The sequence below is a fragment of the Chanodichthys erythropterus genome, chromosome 8 (genome assembly GCF_024489055.1).
Source record: "Chanodichthys erythropterus isolate Z2021 chromosome 8, ASM2448905v1, whole genome shotgun sequence".
Classification (NCBI taxonomy): Eukaryota; Metazoa; Chordata; class Actinopteri; order Cypriniformes; family Xenocyprididae; genus Chanodichthys; species Chanodichthys erythropterus.
This window is the reverse complement of record NC_090228.1, coordinates 9,109,178-9,129,086: the sequence shown is the minus strand read 5'-3', so window position 1 is coordinate 9,129,086 and position 19,909 is coordinate 9,109,178. Positions and strand designations below refer to the sequence as shown.

Below are 19,909 nucleotides of genomic sequence, written 5' to 3'. Positions count from 1 at the left end.
ACTGAATCAACAGACTAGGAAAGCAAGCAAGAACAATAGTGAAAAATGGCAGATGGAGCAATAATAACTGACATGATCCATGATATCATGATATTTTTAGTGGTGTTTGTAAATTGTCTTTCTAAATGTTTCGTTAGCATGTTGCTAATGTACTGTTAAATGTGGTTAAAGTTACCATCGTTTCTTACTGTATTCGCGGAGACAAGACTGTCGTTATTTTCATTTTTTAAACACTTGCAGTCTGTATAATTCATAAACACAACTTCATTCTTTATAAATCTCTCCAACAGTGTGTAATGTTAGCTTTAGCCACAGAGCACTGCCTCAAACTCATTCAGAATCAAATGTAAACATCCAAATAAATACTATACTTACGTGATAAGACATGTTGCATGATGAACACTTTGCAAAGATCCATTTTGAGGGTTATATTAGCTGTGTGAACTTTTTTTATGTTGTTTAAGGCAAGCGCGAGCTCTTGGGTTGTGGAGCATGAGAATTAAAGGGGCCGCACACCCTGAATTGGCGCATTTATAATGATGCCCCAAAATAGGCAGTTAAAAAAATTAATTAAAAAAAACAAAAACTATGGGGTATTTTGAGCTGAAACTTCACAGACACATTCAGGGGACACCTTAGACTTATATTACATCTTTTAAAAACATGTTCTTCGGCACCTTTTAAAAGATATTTTCATACATTTTGGTTTCAACACTTTATTAGTGTTACACCAGCTGGAGTGCTCCAGCCCATGAGTTTGCTCCAGAGTCCACCTCAGTCCATGAGTCCACTCCAGGCTTCGCTCCTGTCCCAGAGCCCAGTCTCGTGACATGTCAACTTCTTGTCTGTCTTGGTACGATCAAGGAAGTCGCCCCTGAGTTCCTTGTATACCCTAATGCGACCATGGGGGTCATTCCTGAACTTCATGTTGGTATCAACGTGACCTCAGAGGTTGTGTATGATCATTGTGTCTGCCTCGATGCAACTGCAGAGGTGAACATGAACTTCTTGTTAACCTAAGACACCTTGCCTGGCCACCTACCCAGCCTGCTCCACCTTGGTTTCCCGCTCTTCCTTTGTCTTCAGTTCTTCTTCCAGTAAATGCCTTCCTCCTGGCCCTCCACCCCTAGTCCGCTTCCTCTCTGCCTCCCTCCTGGACTTCTCTGGCCATATTAGGAGCGTCTAGGAGCCGCTCCTTAGGAGGGTGGATGTTACGATGACCAGAGCGCCCTTGACAGCCACCAGAGGGCACTCCATATCAGACTATTGTCATTGCCTCACAAACATTTTCCATAATTCTCTGCCCGGACTTATCAGCAGTCATTGCATTCAACTGTTGCTCATTAGCTCATTACCTCTGCATATGTAAGACTGGCCCTGCATCCTAATGTGCATACTATCCACCCTATCCGCCCTAAATAGTATTGAATATTACTAATGTCACATACTATTTAGGATGGATAGAATGCACATTGAGACGCAGACTAGTTTTCTCATTAGTTTCAGGTGAAATATTTTAGCTGTCTATGCTGCATTTCTCAGCGTGCTGTCTTTTGTTTCTCATGTTCATGGTTTTGACTTTCTGTCAGATTTCTTGGTTTTCCCTGTTTTGCTTGTGTTCCTGTGCTCTGTGACTGTTTACCCTGTGTTTTGAACTTTGCCTGTTTTTGGATTATGATTGTGGATTACCCTTTCAATAAATACTATTTTTGGATCCTCAGCCTTCATGTCATAGAGCAGTTCATGACAATTAGTCACACCATTTTAGGACACCATACTGTTGGGACACAACAATATGTAAATAAAAGTAGTCACATGTAGTTCTTTGTGGCATATACTTTGCGTGAAATGACTGCATCACCAGGTGCTGATTATCTTCTCTGGTGATTCTTTGCCAAGCCTGTTCTGAAGCCTGTACTTTACTCTTTGCTTCCGTGTTCATTTGATTTTAGCAGTTAAATCAATGAAGGTAAGTGAGTCAAGTAATGTCTTTGTCCCAGACATTATAAAGAGTATTGTGTCCTATGATATAATTCAGTGTGTTTGCTCTTCCCTTTTCCATTTACTTGTTAAAATGTATGAAATTATTAATGTAATTTCCAATTATTTTTACTGGTTTCCAAAGTAAAATGTTGACCTTTTTAAATGTAGCATCTTAAAGGTCTGTAAAAAAATATTATAATAAATGTTTTTTGTTGAAAAAAGAAAAACTATAATTATCTGTGTTCTTTCAGGAGTCAGGCTGGTTGGAGGTTCTCGCTGCTCTGGGAGGTTAGAGATACTTGATGATCAGACGTGGGTTTCAGTGTGTGCTGCTGCCTTTGACCAGCAGGATGCAGAGGTTGTGTGTAGAGAGCTGGACTGTGGGGCTCCTGTACAGGTGCTGGGAGAAGATGCTTTTGGAAAAGGAGATGCTCAGATGTGGACACAAGAGATTCAGTGCAGAGGAAATGAGTCTCAGATTCACCTCTGTCAAACATCACCATCACATGAAAACAACTGTTCTCACAAAAACAACATTGGGCTGCTGTGTACTGGTATGTGTTGAGAATTTCAATGGGAAAATTTATTTTTAATAAAAATCCTATAATGTTTTTTGTTGTTGTTGTTGTTGTTGTTTTTCTTCTCTTACATTCACAGACATAGTAAATGTGAGGTTGGTTGGTGGTCACAGTCGCTGTGCTGGTACAGTGGAGGTTCATCATAGAGGTCAGTGGGGAAGAGTATGTGATAACGGTTGGGATTTGGCTGATGCTGCAGTGGTGTGTAGAGAGCTGGACTGTGGAGAACCTGTAGATGCTCTGGGTGATGACCATTTTGGACCAGGATCGGGATCATTCTGGATAAATAATGCATTGTGTACTGGATCTGAGTCCACACTGAAAAGGTGTGGATTAATAATATGGGGCTTACATGGGTTGTGTCTAAGTAAAAGTGCTGGAGTCATCTGCTCAGGTAACCACAAAACAATTTTGTTAAAGGTTGTTTCATTTATACTTTAAAGGTTCATTCATACTCCATAGTGGGTTTTATTTTCTTTTTCAGAAGTCAGGCTGGTTGGAGGTTCTCGCTGCTCTGGGAGGTTAGAGATACTTGATGATCAGACGTGGGTTTCAGTGTGTGCTGCTGCCTTTGACCAGCAGGATGCAGAGGTTGTGTGTAGAGAGCTGGACTGTGGGGCTCCTGTACAGGTGCTGGGAGAAGATGCTTTTGGCAAAGGAGATGCTCAGATGTGGACACAAGAGATTCAGTGCAGAGGAAATGAATCTCAGATTCACTTCTGTCCAACATCACCATTGCATGTAAACAACTGTTCTCATGATAATGATGTTGGACTGTTATGTGCAGGTTAGAGCAGATTTCTGTTCTGAAATGCAATGTCAAAGTTTTTGATTCTTTGCATTTTCCCCTTTCTTTGTACAGTTCTTCTTACTGACTTCTTTCTGTTAAAACATATCTCTTGTTTTCTTTATTCACTATGCAGATCATGTTAATGTGAGGTTGGTTGGTGGTCACAGTCGCTGTGCTGGTAGAGTGGAGGTTCTTCATAGAGGTCAGTGGAGAACAGTCTGTGATAATGGTTGGGATATGACTGAAGCAGCAGTGGTGTGTAGAGAGCTGGACTGTGGAGAACCTTTAGATGCTCTGGGTGATGCTCACTTTGGACCAGGATCTGGATCAATCTGGATGAATTATGTCTTGTGTACTGGATCAGAGTCAACACTGAAGAACTGTGGGTCAGCAGAATGGCTTACTTATGACTGTAATCATTATACAGATTCTGGAGTCATCTGCTCAGGTGAGCTGCTCTAAAATCAACTTATTATTGCATCAGTTTTGATCCATATAACTTAGGTTTTTAGTCCTAAAACTTTATATTTTACTTATAACACCAATACGTGGTGATTTTAATGATTGACTAGCCGAATAGTTTTACCATTGGCATTGTAAGGGAAACAGGTCAATTTAGCTCAAAGGGAATTATTAATTCATTTACAGGGAATTTTGAAGGAATCTCTTATTTTACAGTCGAACAAATTAATCATCCAGTGTTCACATTTGAACGGGTCATAAATCCACTCTGTAGCAAATATTAATATCCAAACTATAGTGAAAACACTATTTTCTAGACAAATGAGACTTTACTGATTATTCTAGCACACAATAATAATATCTAACACAAACACACACACAAGCACACACATTCACATGAGTTGCAGAAAGAAAGGAAGTGAGGAAAGAGTGAGTTTTAAGAGTGAAATGATGAAATCCCATGTTTCTAGCAATATATGCACTTTATAAAATCTAACCTGAATGAACCATCAATCATTAATTTAATGCTTCTATTGTTTCTTAGTTGGGGTTATTAAATTTCATAGTGCACCAGTTCAGCTAGAATCTGGAAGTATACTTGCATCTGCCGTTTGTGTCTTTAAATGGGGATTCCCTTTGTGGTCCTTGCTGGGAACTTGTTTGCAGATAAATGGAAAGTCTCGTGGATGAATTTTGAAGTTGGAAGTGGGCTTTGCTGTAGAATCGTTGAATGAAGCTGTTAACCCATTTTCATCTGTTCTCCACTCCGTCTTATTCTTTGTTCATGTCCTGAGTTTTTGATTCAAGTGTTTGTCCAGCCTCCTGGAGGAGTTTTGACCAATTAGACATTGTCTTTAGTTCAGGGTGTAAATTTTATCTTACTAGTCAGTGTTGGTCTCTTAACATTCTTGCTCTAAGCAGAGGGCAATTTAGACATGAAAAGACAGTCTCTGTGGATTTTAGATTTCAGTTCTGTGTTTAAGAGGTCACTCAGAGGTCTTTAAGAAGAAGGAGGTCTGTTTTAAGTCTCTGTCTTGGGAGATCAAACAACATCTGACTTTAACCCATGGTTTTCCTCATGCGAGTCACAGTGTGTCGTCTTTTCTACCATTAGTCCTGGGTTAGTCTCGAGTAACCAGACCTTCTGACTGACAGCAGAAGGTTTGGACTTTATCGCAGCTTTCATTGGCCAAGGACCGCCCAAGAGGACATTTCACTGACATGTAACGCAACCAATCACAGTTCATTTTGTTCCACGTCATATTTAGGGGCTTGAAAACGTAAAGTCGATGTTCCTACAATAACAGACTGGTGTACATCTAATAAATTATTCATCGAAGAATGTTGTGCAACTTTACTGCAACAAGGGAGCTGTAAACTTCACATACTCTTGAAAATCCAGCATTTAGTTGATCCTGGTGCTCATTGTCACATAAATGCAACGGCGTTCTTTCATGAGGGTGTTTTGCATCACGGCATTTGTTTCCTGGCAGACCATTAAAGAATGTGACACACAACTGCCTAACATTGACAATATTTTTCCTTTAGTTAGGATCATCTCTTACCAGCGTGCATGGCCATAAAATACTTAGCTGGGGGTTTCTAGACTGAATGGCGTCCCAAATTGAAGGTCGTCTGATTTAGGGTCCAAAGTGTCGATTTGGAATTTATATGGAATTCTGCTTCTTGATCAGTTTGAAAGTGTCATTTGTGTTTGGTTCGCTATCAATTCCTACAGCATAAACTGCTCACTTAGACAGGAAAAAGGCATCTTACTGGCGTGAACCATGATAAACCAGACCTCATTTTTTTTACATGATGTTGTATTGAGCAAATCGATGATCCCACAATAATAGACTCCAGTCCAAAACCAACTAATACAATTCTTTTGGATTATTTCTTTGATTATTTCTATTCAATCATTTCTTCCTCAGATGCTCTTATTGTACCATCCCAGTATATCTTAAATATCATAAATGCTTGCAGTTTTTGCAGTGTTTGCCATTTCTTTTGTGTGTTCATAAAAATAAGTGCACTGTGGGTGCCATGGATGTCATTTAATACTAAGATTAATGATTTACCACGTATGGCAAAGATATTATTCCTAATAAATTGTCAGTACCAGATGTTTACATGTTTAACAGTTCTCCCGCTACTTCAGGTGTCAGGCTTTTTGGAGATTATCCTTGCTCTGGAGGAATACAGGTTCTTCATGGGAACAGCTGGGTTTCAGTGTGTGCTGCTGCCTTTGACCAGCAGGATGCAGAGGTTGTGTGTAGAGAGCTGGACTGTGGGGCTCCTGTACAGCTGCTGGGAGAAGATGCTTTTGGCAAAGGAGACGCTCAGATGTGGACACAAGAGATTCAGTGTAGAGGAAATGAATCTCAGATTCACCTATGTCCAACATCATCTCAGAAGCACAACTGCTCCCATGATGATCACCAGGGCCTGCTGTGTGCTGGTAAGAGTTGGGTTAAAATAAGAGCAATCATTAGCATAACTAGGATCATATGGACTCTCCCACAACATGAAAATACAACACTGTAATTCTGTGTTTAATGTCTTGACCAAGTTTGTGCTCTCAAGGCATCTTTTCACAAAACTAATGTTTGAAACTGAACAAAACTGAATGTTTTTTTTGTCTCTCTTTAAATGGTACCATCCCTAAATACACTTTTACAAAATAATAGTATTCATTTGATTTACTTGTTCTGAAAGGTTGTATTTTGTGTAATAATGCTAAATTAACCCAATTTTACTATTAATTTCAAGAGTTCCCTTTCAGTCGGTCACGTTCGACGTACGTCAGTAGTGACCGACGAATTGGGATATCGCTAGAGAGCCCTATCAGCTTCGAGTGAACTAAAACAAGCCAATGGAATTGGTGTGCGATATTTGCATAATCTGGAATCTGCAGAATCTGGCCAGTCTTGCAGAGGTGTGTCGTCGTCAAAGTACGCTTTCTCAATGCTCTCATCTCACAAGCTGGCCTAAAACCCAGCCCGCTCAGCGCAGCCAACCCAGTTGGCAAGCGAGAAGCGGTCCTGGAGAAATGGCGACCTGGAGCTGAGGTAAACAGTTCTTCAGGGGTGATGCTCGCATCGCTCCCTCCCCGGGGGAGGGCCGGGTGGAGAATTTTGGTCTGTTCTGCCGCTGACTCTCCGGAGTCTAGCAATACCCACGAAGAAGAACTGTTATCTGATCCTCCAGTTCCCAAGAGTCAGGGTTTTACAGCCCCTACTTCATTGTACCCAAAAAGGGCAGTGGGCTACGGCCTATCCTGGATCTGCGCATCTTGAACCGGTACCTCCACAGGCTGCCGTTCAAGATGCTCACGCAGAAGTGCATTCTCGAATGTGTCCGTCCCCAGGATTGGTTTGCAGCGATCGACCTGAAGGACACGTACTTTTATGTCTCGATTTTGCCTCGCCACATACCCTTCCTACGGTTTGCGTTCGAGGGTCGAGCATATCAGTACAAGGTCCTACCCTTCGGGCTGGCCCTGTCACCCCGCGTCTTTATGAAGATTGCGGAGGCAGCCTTTGTTCCCCTCAAGGAACAGGGCGTTCGCATCCTCAACTACCTCGACGACTGGTTGATCCTGGCCAGTTCTTGAGAGCAGTTGTGCGAACACGGGGACATGGTTCTAGCTCACCTCAGCCGGTTGGGTCTTCGGGTCAACTGGGACAAGAGCAAACTCGCCCCCGGGCAGTGGATCTCTTATCTCGGTCTCGAGCTAGACTCGGTTGCCCGGACTGCGCACCTCACCGAGGAGCGCGTCCAGTCGGTGTTGAACTGCCTGAGTACGCTCAAGCGGCAGGACAGCGGCCCCACTGAAAGACTTCAGAGGCTCCTGGGGCATATGGCATCTGCAGCTGCAGTCACGCTGCTCAGATTGCTCCATATGAGGCCGCTTCAACACTGGCTCCACGGCCGGGTACCGAGATGGGCGTGGCAACGCGGTACGCTCCGTGTCCCCGTAACACCGAGCTGCCGTCGCACCCTCATCCGGTGGTCGGACCCCTCGTTCCTGCGGGCAGGAGTGCCCCTCGAACAGGTGTCCAGGCATGCTGTGGTCTCCACAGATGCCTCTGCCACCGGATGGGGGGCCACGTACAATGGGCATGCAGTGTCGGGTCTTTGGACGGGGCCTCAACTGCATTGGCATATCAATTGCCCGGAGTTGCTAGCAGTATGTCTTGCACTGGGCCGCTTCAAGGAGCTGCTGTCAGACAAGCACGTACTGGTCCACTCGGACAGCACTGCGGCCGTTGCGTACATCAACCAACAGGGTGGTCTACGCTCCCGTCGCATGTCGCAACTCGCCCCCCATCTCTTGCTATTGAGTCAGAAGCATCTGAGGTCGCTTTGTGCCATTCATGTCCCAGGTGTGCTCAACCGTGCAGCCGACGAGCTCTCACGGCAGCCTCCACTTGCGGGCGAGTGGCAGCTCCATCCCCAGGCGGTCCAGCTGATCTGGCAGCACTTCGGCGAGGCCCAGATAGATCTGTTGTCTCCCCAGAAACTGCCCACTGCCAGTGGTTCTATTCCCTGGCTCGCTCGGCACGGATGCCCTGGCACACAGCTGGCCCCGGGGCCTACGCAAATATGCGTTTCCCCCAGTGAGCCTTCTTGCACAGCTCCTGTGCAAGGTCAGGGAGGACGAGGAGCAGGTCTTGTTAGTGGCTCCATACTGGCCCACTCGGACCTGGTTTTCGGACCTAATGCTCCTCACGACAGCCCCTCCTTGGCCGATTCCTCTGAGGAAGGACCCCCTGACTCAGAGATGGGGCACCCTATGGCACCCACGTCCTGACCTGTGGAACCTCCACATGTGGTCCCTGGACGGGATGCGGAGGTTCTGAGTGATCTCCCGCAAGCGGTCGTAGACACCATCACTTCCGCTAGAGCTCCTTCCACGAGGAGCCTCTATGCGTTGAAGTGGAACCTGTTCGTTGAATGGTGCTCCTCTCACCGAGAGGACCCCCGATCATGCTCGTTCAGATCTGTGCTTTCCTTCCTGCAAGAGGGCCTGGAGCGAATGCTGTCTCCCTCCACCCTCAAGGTTTATGTTGCCGCTATCGCCGCACATCACCATGCAGTTGATGGCAAGTCCTTGGGGAAGCACAATCTGATCGTCAGGTTCCTGAGGGGGGCGAGGAGACTAAATCCGCCTCGCCCTTCCTCCATACCCTCTTGGGATCTCTCCCTGGTTCTTACATCTCTCAGGGGTCATCCCTTTGAACCTTTGCAATCAGTCGAGTTAAAAGCACTGTCCCTTAAGACCGTCCTCCTGGTTGCATTGGCTTCGCTCGAGGGTAGGGGACCTGCACGCATTTTCGGTCGACGAATCGTGCCTGGAATTCGGGCCCGGTGACTCTCACGTCATTCTGAGACCCCGGCCCGGATATGTGCCCAAGGTTCTTACCACTCCCTTCAGAGATCAGGTAGTGAACCTGCAAACGCTGCCTTCGGAAGAGGCAGACCCAGCCTTAGCTTTGCTCTGTCCCGTCCGTGCTCTGCGTGTGTACGTAGACAGAATGCAAAGCTTCAGGACCTCAGATCAGCTCTTGTCTGTTACGGATGCCAGCAGAAGGGAAAGGCTGTCTCCAAGCAGAGGATGGCCCATTGGATAGTGGATGCCATCGCCCTGGCGTACGAATCCCAGGGCGTGCCTTGCCCGCCTGGGTTGAGAGCCCACTCCACCAGAGGAGTGGCCTCTTCCTGGGCGCTGGCTCATGGCGCCTCGCTGACAGATATCTGTAGAGCTGCGGGCTGGGCGACCCTAACACTTTGGCTAGATTCTATAGACTATGTGTAGAGTAGGGCTGCACGATTAATCGCATGAGATTGTCATGCGTGTCTCATCAGTAAAGCCGGTTCTGTGATTAGCGGTAAATGTCCATCACCTGCTTTCAAATGGAGCGGCACTTAATATACAGAGCCGTAGTTCGCGGACAAGCTACGCAATATCGCGTTCATAATCGCAGATGAATCGCCTTCGATTATGAACACGATATTGCGTAGCTTGTCCGCGAACTACGGCTCTGTATATTAAGTGCCGCTCCATTTGAAAGCAGGTGATGGACATTTACCGCTAATCACAGAACCGGCTTTACTGATGAGACACGCATGACAATCTCATGCGATTAATCGTGCAGCCCTAGTGTAGAGCCAGTATCTTCCCGTGTACTTGCTTCCACTAGCCGGTAGACGCGTTGAGCCCGCTCTAAGTGTCGGCTTGCAATGCCATTCCCGCCCCCTGGGCCGGATATGTGCATCTTTGACTCCAGTCGCGTTCCCCGCTTGGCAAACCAGTGTTAGGTAGTGGCCTCAGCAGCGTCCCCTACGGGTTCGCTTTCCCAGTGTAGTCTAGTTTACTTAGTGGGTATGTCGGAACAGCAGTAGGCTCTCTTGGCGTAAGCTCGCCCCCTTCACCGTCCCAATTGGTGTGACGGGTGGCTAGAGCTTGCGCTGGGAACTGGAAGGGATTTCGTAACTGTGGCGCTTTATTTGGGATCCCAATTCGTCGGTCACTACTGACGTACGTCGAACGTGACCGACTGAAAGGGAATGTCTCGGTTACGTATGTAACCCTCGTTCCCTGAAGGAGGGAACGGAGACGTATGTCCCGTCGCCACAGTTTCTGTACCCTCGCTGTTGTGCGGACACCAGTTGTCTCCTCAGTGAAAAACAGAGTGCGATTGCATCTGCTTCCTATTTATATACACCTGTCGGAGGCGGTGCGCATTATGCAAATATCGCACAGCAATTCCATTGGCTTGTTTTAGTTCACTCGAAGCTGATAGGGCTCTCTAGCGATATCCCAATTACTACTGACGTACGTCTCCGTTCCCTCCTTCAGGGAACGAGGGTTACATACGTAACTGAGACGTTTTGCATGGTCAAGCTAAGTAAGATACTAAAAATATAATTTGATATATTGTTTGGCATGAGTCATGTTGATATTTCAGTGTTTGAGAGTGAGATGTTTTGCTTAATATACTAATGTATACTGTGTAATTTAGACGTTTCTAGGATATAAACTACAGACACCATGGATGAGATGTGTAAATCAGTAAAATCAGGCATCTACATCATTTATCTCAGTCTTTTAAAGGTCAGAATGCATTTTAAATGCATTCTGACTTATTTACACTGACATATTTAAGAGTTGCATTCTCATGCTAAACATGGCCAAAGTTTCAAAACACGAGTTGTACGTATGATGGGGTATTTTTGTGTCAAATATACAACTTCTGGTTGTGGACATGTCTCGCAGACATTTTTTTGAGTATGCCCAGGTGAAAAAAAAGTACATTTCTATAATATACTTAAAGTGCTCTATTTTCATGCACTAATTTTGCACTTAATATACTAAAAATTCTTCTTTAGTACTTCTTAAGATCATCTTAAGAACATCTAAGTGTACTCAACTGTGCTATTTTAAGACAGCATGAAATATGAACTAAAATGTGCTTTTAATATACTATCTCTGTATTTAAAAAATTACTTAGATACTACTTATAGTACATCTGAACCCCTAGTGTACTACAAGTGGTAGCTAAATGCATTTTTTAAATACAGAGATAGTATATCTCCCCCCCCCCCCCCTTGTTTAACAGGGCTGTTTAAGTATGTAAAGATTTTTTTGTGTTCTGTGAGACTTCTAAAAAAGTTTTGTAATTACCCCACTGAGAGTAATAACGTACTTGGTTACTAACATAACCTCAGTTTGTTTTTTTCCCTTTTCTTTTAGATGTAAAGAATGTGAGGTTGGTTGGTGGTACCAGTCACTGTGCTGGTAGAGTGGAGGTTCTTCATAGAGGTCAGTGGGGAACAGTGTGTGATGATGACTGGGATTTTATTGATGCTGCAGTGGTATGTAGAGAGCTGGACTGTGGAGAACCTGTAGAAGCTCTGACTGATGCTCATTTTGGACCAGGATCGGGACCAGTCTGGATGAGTATTTTAACATGTTCTGGAACAGAGTCCACACTGAAGAACTGTGGGTCAGCAGGGTGGAATAAACCTGTCTGTACTCATGATGGTGATGCTGGAGTCATCTGTTCAGGTGAATAATACTAAACCTTCAAAGCATTACACAATTTTTAAACACCTTGTCTTGATTAATGCAATTTAAATTTTTGTTGGGATTTGGTTAACTGGATGTATGATTAAAAATAAATCTGTCTTGTTCTTATAAATTACCACTTAAGAATTGGCCAGTTTGGAAAACAAAAACAAGCAAAAAAATAAATAAAATAAACTGTATTGGTTATTTTACTGCATTTTCACAATTAAATAATTTAACAACAACAAAAAAATAGCATATGATAACAATGGTATTCAAAACTTTTTATATTTTTATTTTTAGCAGAGTGTGTAACATGCTGGTTGTATATGAAACACGACGAAGAAGATAATACTCTTTACTAGATAATCCAAGTCTTTACTAGATAATCCAACAGGAGAATACAGAATCCAGGCAGGAACACAACTCAACACAAGTAGATACGAGAACCGACAAAGACACACCAACAGAACTGAACTAATATACACAGACGATAAACTAAAATGACTAACAGCTGTGATAATAAGATTAGTGTCCATGGTGACAGATTGTGGCGGGAAACTAGAACAAATGAGCACATGTGACAGATGAAAACAAACAAAAACTGAAAGTTCATGTGGTGTGACAGTATGTTAAGTTATTTAACAGTATATGCAGGCTGCTCTTTTCCAAAAGTGAAGGGTATTTAAATAGAGGAAAATTCTCATTTTAACTTTAAGTTGTATTTGTACGTACAATATGTATGTATAAAATATAAAATATCTTCTTAGGGCAACATTGATTAACTTTTTTGATCCACTTCAAATGTTTACTACTGTATATATAAACTACTCTAATTTTATGCAATATAAACAGGTCATAAACGCTCCAGACTTGCTGCTGGCTCTCATCTTTGCTCTGGGAGGTTAGAGATACTTGATAATCAGACGTGGGTTTCAGTGTGTGCTGCTGCCTTTGACCAGCAGGATGCAGAGGTTGTGTGTAGAGAGCTGGACTGTGGGGCTCCTGTACAGGTGCTGGGAGAAGATGCTTTTGGAAAAGGAGACGCTCAGATGTGGACACAAGAGATTCAGTGCAGAGGAAATGAGTCTTATATTTCATTCTGTTCAATATCATCATCACACAAACACAGCTGCACCAGTGACAATAGTGTGGGCCTTATATGTTCTGGTAAAGTATGAATATTTGGTCTCTTCATTTGTTTTTAATATTCTAACATGTCTTAGATACAAGATGTACTGTGATCAGTCTTAAATGTATTGCGTTACAAAACCTTTTCCCCCATAAACTGTTTTATGCATTGTTTCTGAATTGTCTGTCCTATGTTCAGGTTACACAGATATCAGACTGGTAAGTGGCTCAGACTCTTGCTCTGGTCGAGTTGAGCATCAGTACTTCAGTAAATGGGGCACAGTGTGTGATGCATGCTGGGATATGAGAGCTGCCAGTGTCCTCTGTAGACAGCTGAATTGTGGGATTGCTGTGTCTGTTGTTGGATCAGACTGGTTTGGAGAGGGAAGTGGTGAAATCTGGGCTGATGTGTTTGATTGTGACGGGAATGAAACAAAACTCTCAGAATGTTCCATCTCTTCATGGAGTCGAGCTGAATGTTCTCATAGACGAGATGTTGGAGTCATCTGCTCTGGTAAACTTATTTGACACCTGAGAGCATTATGCTACTGGAAAAAAACTCTCTTTAATATATAAACACTATTTCAATATGATCTAACACAATTATTTTAGTAAAACATAAGATCTTCTCTCCAGGTTCCTCTCTGGCTGTTCATGATGGTCTGGTGCGGTTGTCTGGAGAGAGACAGTGTGAGGGGGAGGTGGAAGTTTCCATCCATCAGGTCTGGAGGAGAGTTCTGCTGGACTCCTGGAGTCTCACTGAATCCTCTGTGGTCTGCAGACAGCTGGGCTGTGGCTCTGTGCTGAACTTCTCCGCCTCCTCTTCATCCTGTCCTGAACACAGTCATGAGTGTGTGACGGGCTTCCAGTGCTCTGGGAGTGAAGCTCATCTGGGGAACTGCAGCTCTCCACAAACTCTCAACTGCAGCTCCACACAACAGCTGTCAATCACCTGCCTTGGTGAGAAGAGCAACATCTGGGCAGATTCTTCAGTTGTTAGTGATCACTAATGTGTTTCTCTTTCTCTGAATATCAGGTCGCGGGTCCATCAGGCTGGTGGGTTCTGGGGGAGACTGTGCAGGGAGGCTGGAGGTTTTTCACAGCGGCTCATGGGGGACAGTGTGTGATGACTCCTGGGATATTAAAGATGCCCATGTGGTGTGCAGACAGCTGCAGTGTGGAGTGGCCCTCAGTAACCAGCAGGTACCAGCCTGGTTTGGTCCTGGTTCTGGACCCATTTGGCTGGATGAGGTGGAGTGTGAGGGGAATGAGACGTCCCTGTGGAGCTGCTCTTCTCCAGGCTGGGGAAAACATGACTGTCAACACAAGGAGGATGTAGGAGTCGTGTGTTCAGGTAGTAGTTTTCACTCACGTTTTAAGTAACCATAGTAAGTAATTAGTCAGCAAGAACTATTTTCAATTTCTGCAAAGCAAATGATAAATAACATTATTGTTTTTGCCATTGAGATAAAATAGTTTTTCTTTTTTTTTTTTTTTTTTTTTTTTTTTTACTAATTTACAATATAAAATAAATACAACTTAATTTAACACTTTTCCATCTAGAGTTTAAAGAGATCAGGTTAACTGAGGGCTGTGAAGGGAATGTGGAGGTTTTCTACAATGGATCCTGGGGTAATGTGTGCTGGAACAAGATGGACAGAGACACAGCGAGTCTGATCTGTCAAGAGCTGAACTGTGGAAGATCTGGCAGTGAACCTAGTAATTCAGAGAGACTGAAGTCTCATAATTGGCTTGATTTTTTAAAATGTCGGCAACATGACTCTACTTTATGGAAGTGTCCATCTTCACCCTGGGGGCAAAACGATTGTGATGTGGCTAAAATCACCTGCTTTGGTAAGTTTTTAACTTGGTAATTATTAACTATTTAAGACTATCTTTAGTGATCATGTTTCTGTAAGTATAATTTGTATGTGCAAAAATGGATAAAAAATATTTTAAAAACAAAATTATAGACATGCACTGAGAGATTTCATGAATCTGATATTGTAATGTTTTGTTAAATGGTAAGTCAAATCCTATTATGTTTTAATCTCAGAGGAGGAGAGTCATGAGTCTTCTAGGAGTCATCTGACATGTTCAACATCTCACCAGAGACAATGTTCAAGTAAGTACATTTGACAACAAACAGGTTAATGTAAATGTCTATTACTTCAAGCCTGTTTTTACTATTTTCAGTATTACTATCAGTGTCTTAATTTTAAGTATTTAATTACAAATTTGAATCATGAATGAATCCTATTTTCAAATGCCCATAGCTTCACTTTCAGTGTGTGTTTTGTTATAAATGGTGTCCTGAAGCTGGTCAGTGATGTTGATGTGTGTGATTTAGATCATGTTCCTCTCAGACTGAGTGGAGGGGAGGGCCGGTGCTCTGGGAGGCTGGAGGTGTATCATAACGCTGTGTGGGGCTCAGTCTGTGATGATCTGTGGGACATCAGCGATGCTCAGGTGGTCTGCAGACAGCTGGGTTGTGGAGCAGCACTGAGGGCTGATGGGAATTCAGTCTTTGGTGCTGGTGAAGGTGTTGTGTGGCTGAACAGAGTCGAGTGCAGAGGGAATGAGATTCACCTGTGGGACTGTCCTCTCTCCCTGAAGAACCACACTGACTGCTCCAACAAAGATCACGCTGGACTCACCTGTGCAGGTCACAGAAAAACACTGACCAATATTAGTCATTTTTACATTATTTTAGTGATAATAATATTTGTGTATTTAAATCAATAATATGAATGTGTTTGTGTCTGTTTTGCCAGATTTGTCAGTGTCCACTACTCCTGCCACAACAACATCATCTTCTCCTCCAGTTTCTCAGACAGTGAGCTCAACATCAGTCTCTCGTTCACAAACTCCTCCGTCTCTCTCTGTGCTTGTGATTGTACTGGGAGTTGTGCTCTTACTGCTCTTAGTGCCACTGCTTATACTGATTCAGCAGAACAGAGTGATGAGGAGAGGTAGGAGAGATCCAGAGACTGTCATATTGTGTCTTATTCAGTGTGTGATCAGTCATGTGTTGTGAACTGACAGCAGGTTTGTCTCTCTACACTCACAGCTCTCTCTAAGAGGAGACACAGGAGCACGACTGAGGCCGTTTATGAGGAGATTCATCACAGACCTACTAACAGACACCGTGTCTTCTCTCAGAGGGGTGAGTAAGTGTCCCATTTGTGGGACTTTGTTTGAGTCACTTGTAATGATATAGGGTTAGTACTTAATAATCCAAATGATACAGAGATTTTGGCGGATTTGTAATTGTGAACATGTCTGATGATTTTACTCTAATAACAGGAAGTGTCCTTTCTACCGAACAGCATTCTGGGTATGAAGATGCTGATGAGCTTCTTTCTGGTTAGACGACAAAAATAGAATTATGTTACCTACTACATACAGAAAATTCACTTAAGTTATCTTAGAAGAGTATAAATTATATAAATCATTCAGCACATAATAAGAATTAATAATAACAGTAACAATAATAATCATGTATGTTTTTTCTTTTTCAAAGCAAAACCTGCAGTAGGAATGAAGACTGACTACTATAACGATGTCACCACCACTGAAGGGCCAACAGGTCAGTGTTAACTGATCAGAGAAATTCACTTAATATAATTGCCTATTTGGCCTGTGAATTAGTTTCTGTTTAATAATTTAGAAGAGCAGAAAGCCACACAAGACAATTATGATGATATAATCAATGCAGAATGGAGACAACATGCTACAGGTTTGTTGTGGCAAAAAATCAACTTCGACTCTACTGCATAAGAGACAAACACGTCCAGTTGTCTTTAAAGCTTTTATTTCTTGCAAGAAAGGTCAGACAGGTCGTACAGAAACACAAGTAGCTGCAGAGTGTAAGACCAAGAACGAAAGCTTCCCCTCACTTTTATATGTCTAACCTCCAAGGCCAAAGCCTCTGTCCTTTTATCATATTTGGAACATCTCTTAGTGGCTGTAACTTTCCACACATTGTTAGCACAGACATGTTTTTAACATACATCTTTCATGTCCCCATACCATATCTTGCTCTTTCTATTTCTAACATCTATGTTAACACTATGTTAAACATTACCACTTAAGCCAACATCATATCATGTTCCATAAGCATCATATTTCACAAGAATACAGGTAAAAAGCATATGAAAAATTAAAATTTCCCCAACAGGTTTTATATATATATATATATATATATATATATATATATATATATATATATATATATATATATATATATATATATATATATATATATATATATATATATATATATATATATATATATATATATATATATATATATATATATATATATATATATATATATATATATATATATATATATATATATATATATATATATATATATATATATATATATATATATATTGTACATATATATATATTGTACATATATACAGCTTCAAAATCCAAAATTTTGTCTATTAATGGATACATTTAATTATTCATTATTTTGTTGTAGATGACTTAGCAGAAAACTATGATGATGTCGTCATCGTACAGCAGTTCTCCAATGATAAAAAAGGTGTGGGTTTCAAATGATATTTTTTTCTTATTTTTCATTATATTATAGTAACATATAAATTATGAAGACTTTTTTCATGTAATTAATACTAGACACATTTATATCAGAGGGTGTTCAGGAGGAGTATGATGATGTGAAGAACATCATGGAATATATGAGTGACATGTTTGGTATGTTATTGACATCTTTTTACAGAATAATTTTGGTTTAGCCTTTTATAATAGCTTTATATTAACAATTTATCTTGTTCCATCAACTTCTGTTGTCACAATGGCTAATTTAAATGGACTGAAAACATTGTGTTCATTATAATACTTTTTAAAGAATGTTGATATATGAATTTGCTCTTGTTTTCTGATAACAGACTATGATGATGTGGAGGAAGATCCAGGAAAACATGGAAGGGCTGTATAACTCAAACCACACCCACTGCCTCAAATCAAAGTTTTTAAGTGGTCTGCAGAGTTTGTGTTTAAGATCCTATACACTGAATGTTTTTTTTTTTTCCTGATGTTTTTGCAGGTCATGCATCTTCTTCTTCTTCTTCTTTTTTGTTTGGTAGTTCATAAGAAAAGGAAAAAAAAAAAAACAATTTTATGAGTTCTTTAGCTTTAAGCCGCCACAACCACAGTCTTTAACATGTCATAGCACCATAGATTTGCTTAATTGTTGTTTTGAATTGATGTCCATGTTTTCTATTAAATAGTTAAACATAGACTATGTGCATGGATTTTTTTGTTTGTTTGTTTTTGTTTTTTTGGGAAGGCTGAAACATTTTATTTCAACATTGTGCTTTTTGTACAAAAAGAAAAAGTTTCTGAGAAACAGAGCACTAGGGGAAACGCCTCCGTGGGAACCAGTGCCAGAAACACATATTCATTCTCTGCAATAGCATATTGACTGGCAACAGCCCATGATGTCATAACCATGCAACCCGGAAGTGTATAATGGGCGCCAAGATAACATCATCCGCTTATCGTCTGAAGGGACTGTGTGCAGGAAGGCCCAGAGGCATGGCTAAGAGACGCAGCATCTCGTTCCCTGTTCTCAGGGAAACATGGTTACGTGCGTAACCTGAGACATTCCCTTTTGAACCGGGAACTCGTGCTGCGTCAGAACTCTAGGGGAACGATATACCCATGCCGCCATGCTGAGGGTAGTGCATGCCAACATATGGCAGTGACATCTGTCAAAGTCAGGTAAATTCAAATGAAACGCCAGACCCACTCACCCTACGATCAGAACTGGGCTGTCAGTGACAGTGCTCCCAGCAGTCAAAGCCTCAGCTATAAGCCTCAAAGCGGCCTCCATATTTTACATATGAAGGCCTGCCAAGGCCACACAAAGGCCTGGAACCAACTACTTCCACAGAAGGGGTACCTTTTAGGGAGCATGGCTAGGGGCCCCGAAGGCACCCCAGCCAGTCACTTTTCAGGGGAACAAAGTCAACCCCGAATGCCACCAAGGAGGCTGATCTGGCTTCTAGCTGTACTAGTAACCTAGTCTTTCAACAACCTATCTATTTCCTCAGAAACAGTCTCTAGTCACAGAAGTCTTATGAAGAGACATCCAGAAAGAGGGAGTGCAGAAAGGGCAGTAGACAAACACCTCTATGGCAAAATTTATTGGCTGAATGTAGTCATTGCTAATGCACTATGCACCCACTTATTGGGGGCTGGCTCTCAGGGAGGCCTGTTGAGGCCAGCTACCTGATAGCTAGCTGTCTAGGGCCTACAACACTGGGGCTCGCCCACAGGGGGGCCTGCTAATACTCAGGGAGGCCTGCTGAGGCCAGCTACCTGATAGCAAGACTAGCTAGCTGTCTAGGGCCTGCAGCACTTGGGCTCACTCATAGGGAGGCCTGCGAATTCTCAGAGAGGCCTGCAAAAGCCAACAAATGAAAACAACCATTCCAACCGTGCTGCTGGTTACTAGCCCTCAGAGAAGCCTGCTGAGGCCTACTATCTAAAGCAAGTCTATGTGCACCTTCCAGAAAACCCATTACTGCTGGGGACTAGCCTCCAAGGCAGCCCACTAGGGCCAGCTGCATCCACACTGCTGGGGCTTGCCTTGAGAGTCCTGCTAAGGCCATACAACTGATAGCAAGCCAGTGCTAGCTGCCAAGTACCCAAATACTGGGGATTCGCCCACAGGGAGGCCTGCTAAGGCCAACTACCGAGCAAATCTTCTGACTACCAAGTTCTAGCAAGATAGGGCTAAAAAAGTACCCACAATATTGGGGACTCACTCACAAAGAGGCCTGCTAGGGCCTACTTATCAAATAGCAAGTCATTGCTAGCTGCTAAGAGCCCCACAAATATTGGGGGTTCGCC

The 19,909-nt window shown here is 42.6% G+C and overlaps 1 pseudogene; it reads left to right on the top strand.

The window, feature by feature from the left end:
- The window catches only part of LOC137024486 (uncharacterized), an 86,420-nt pseudogene that overhangs the window by 14,825 nt on the left and 51,686 nt on the right, over window positions 1–19,909 (top strand).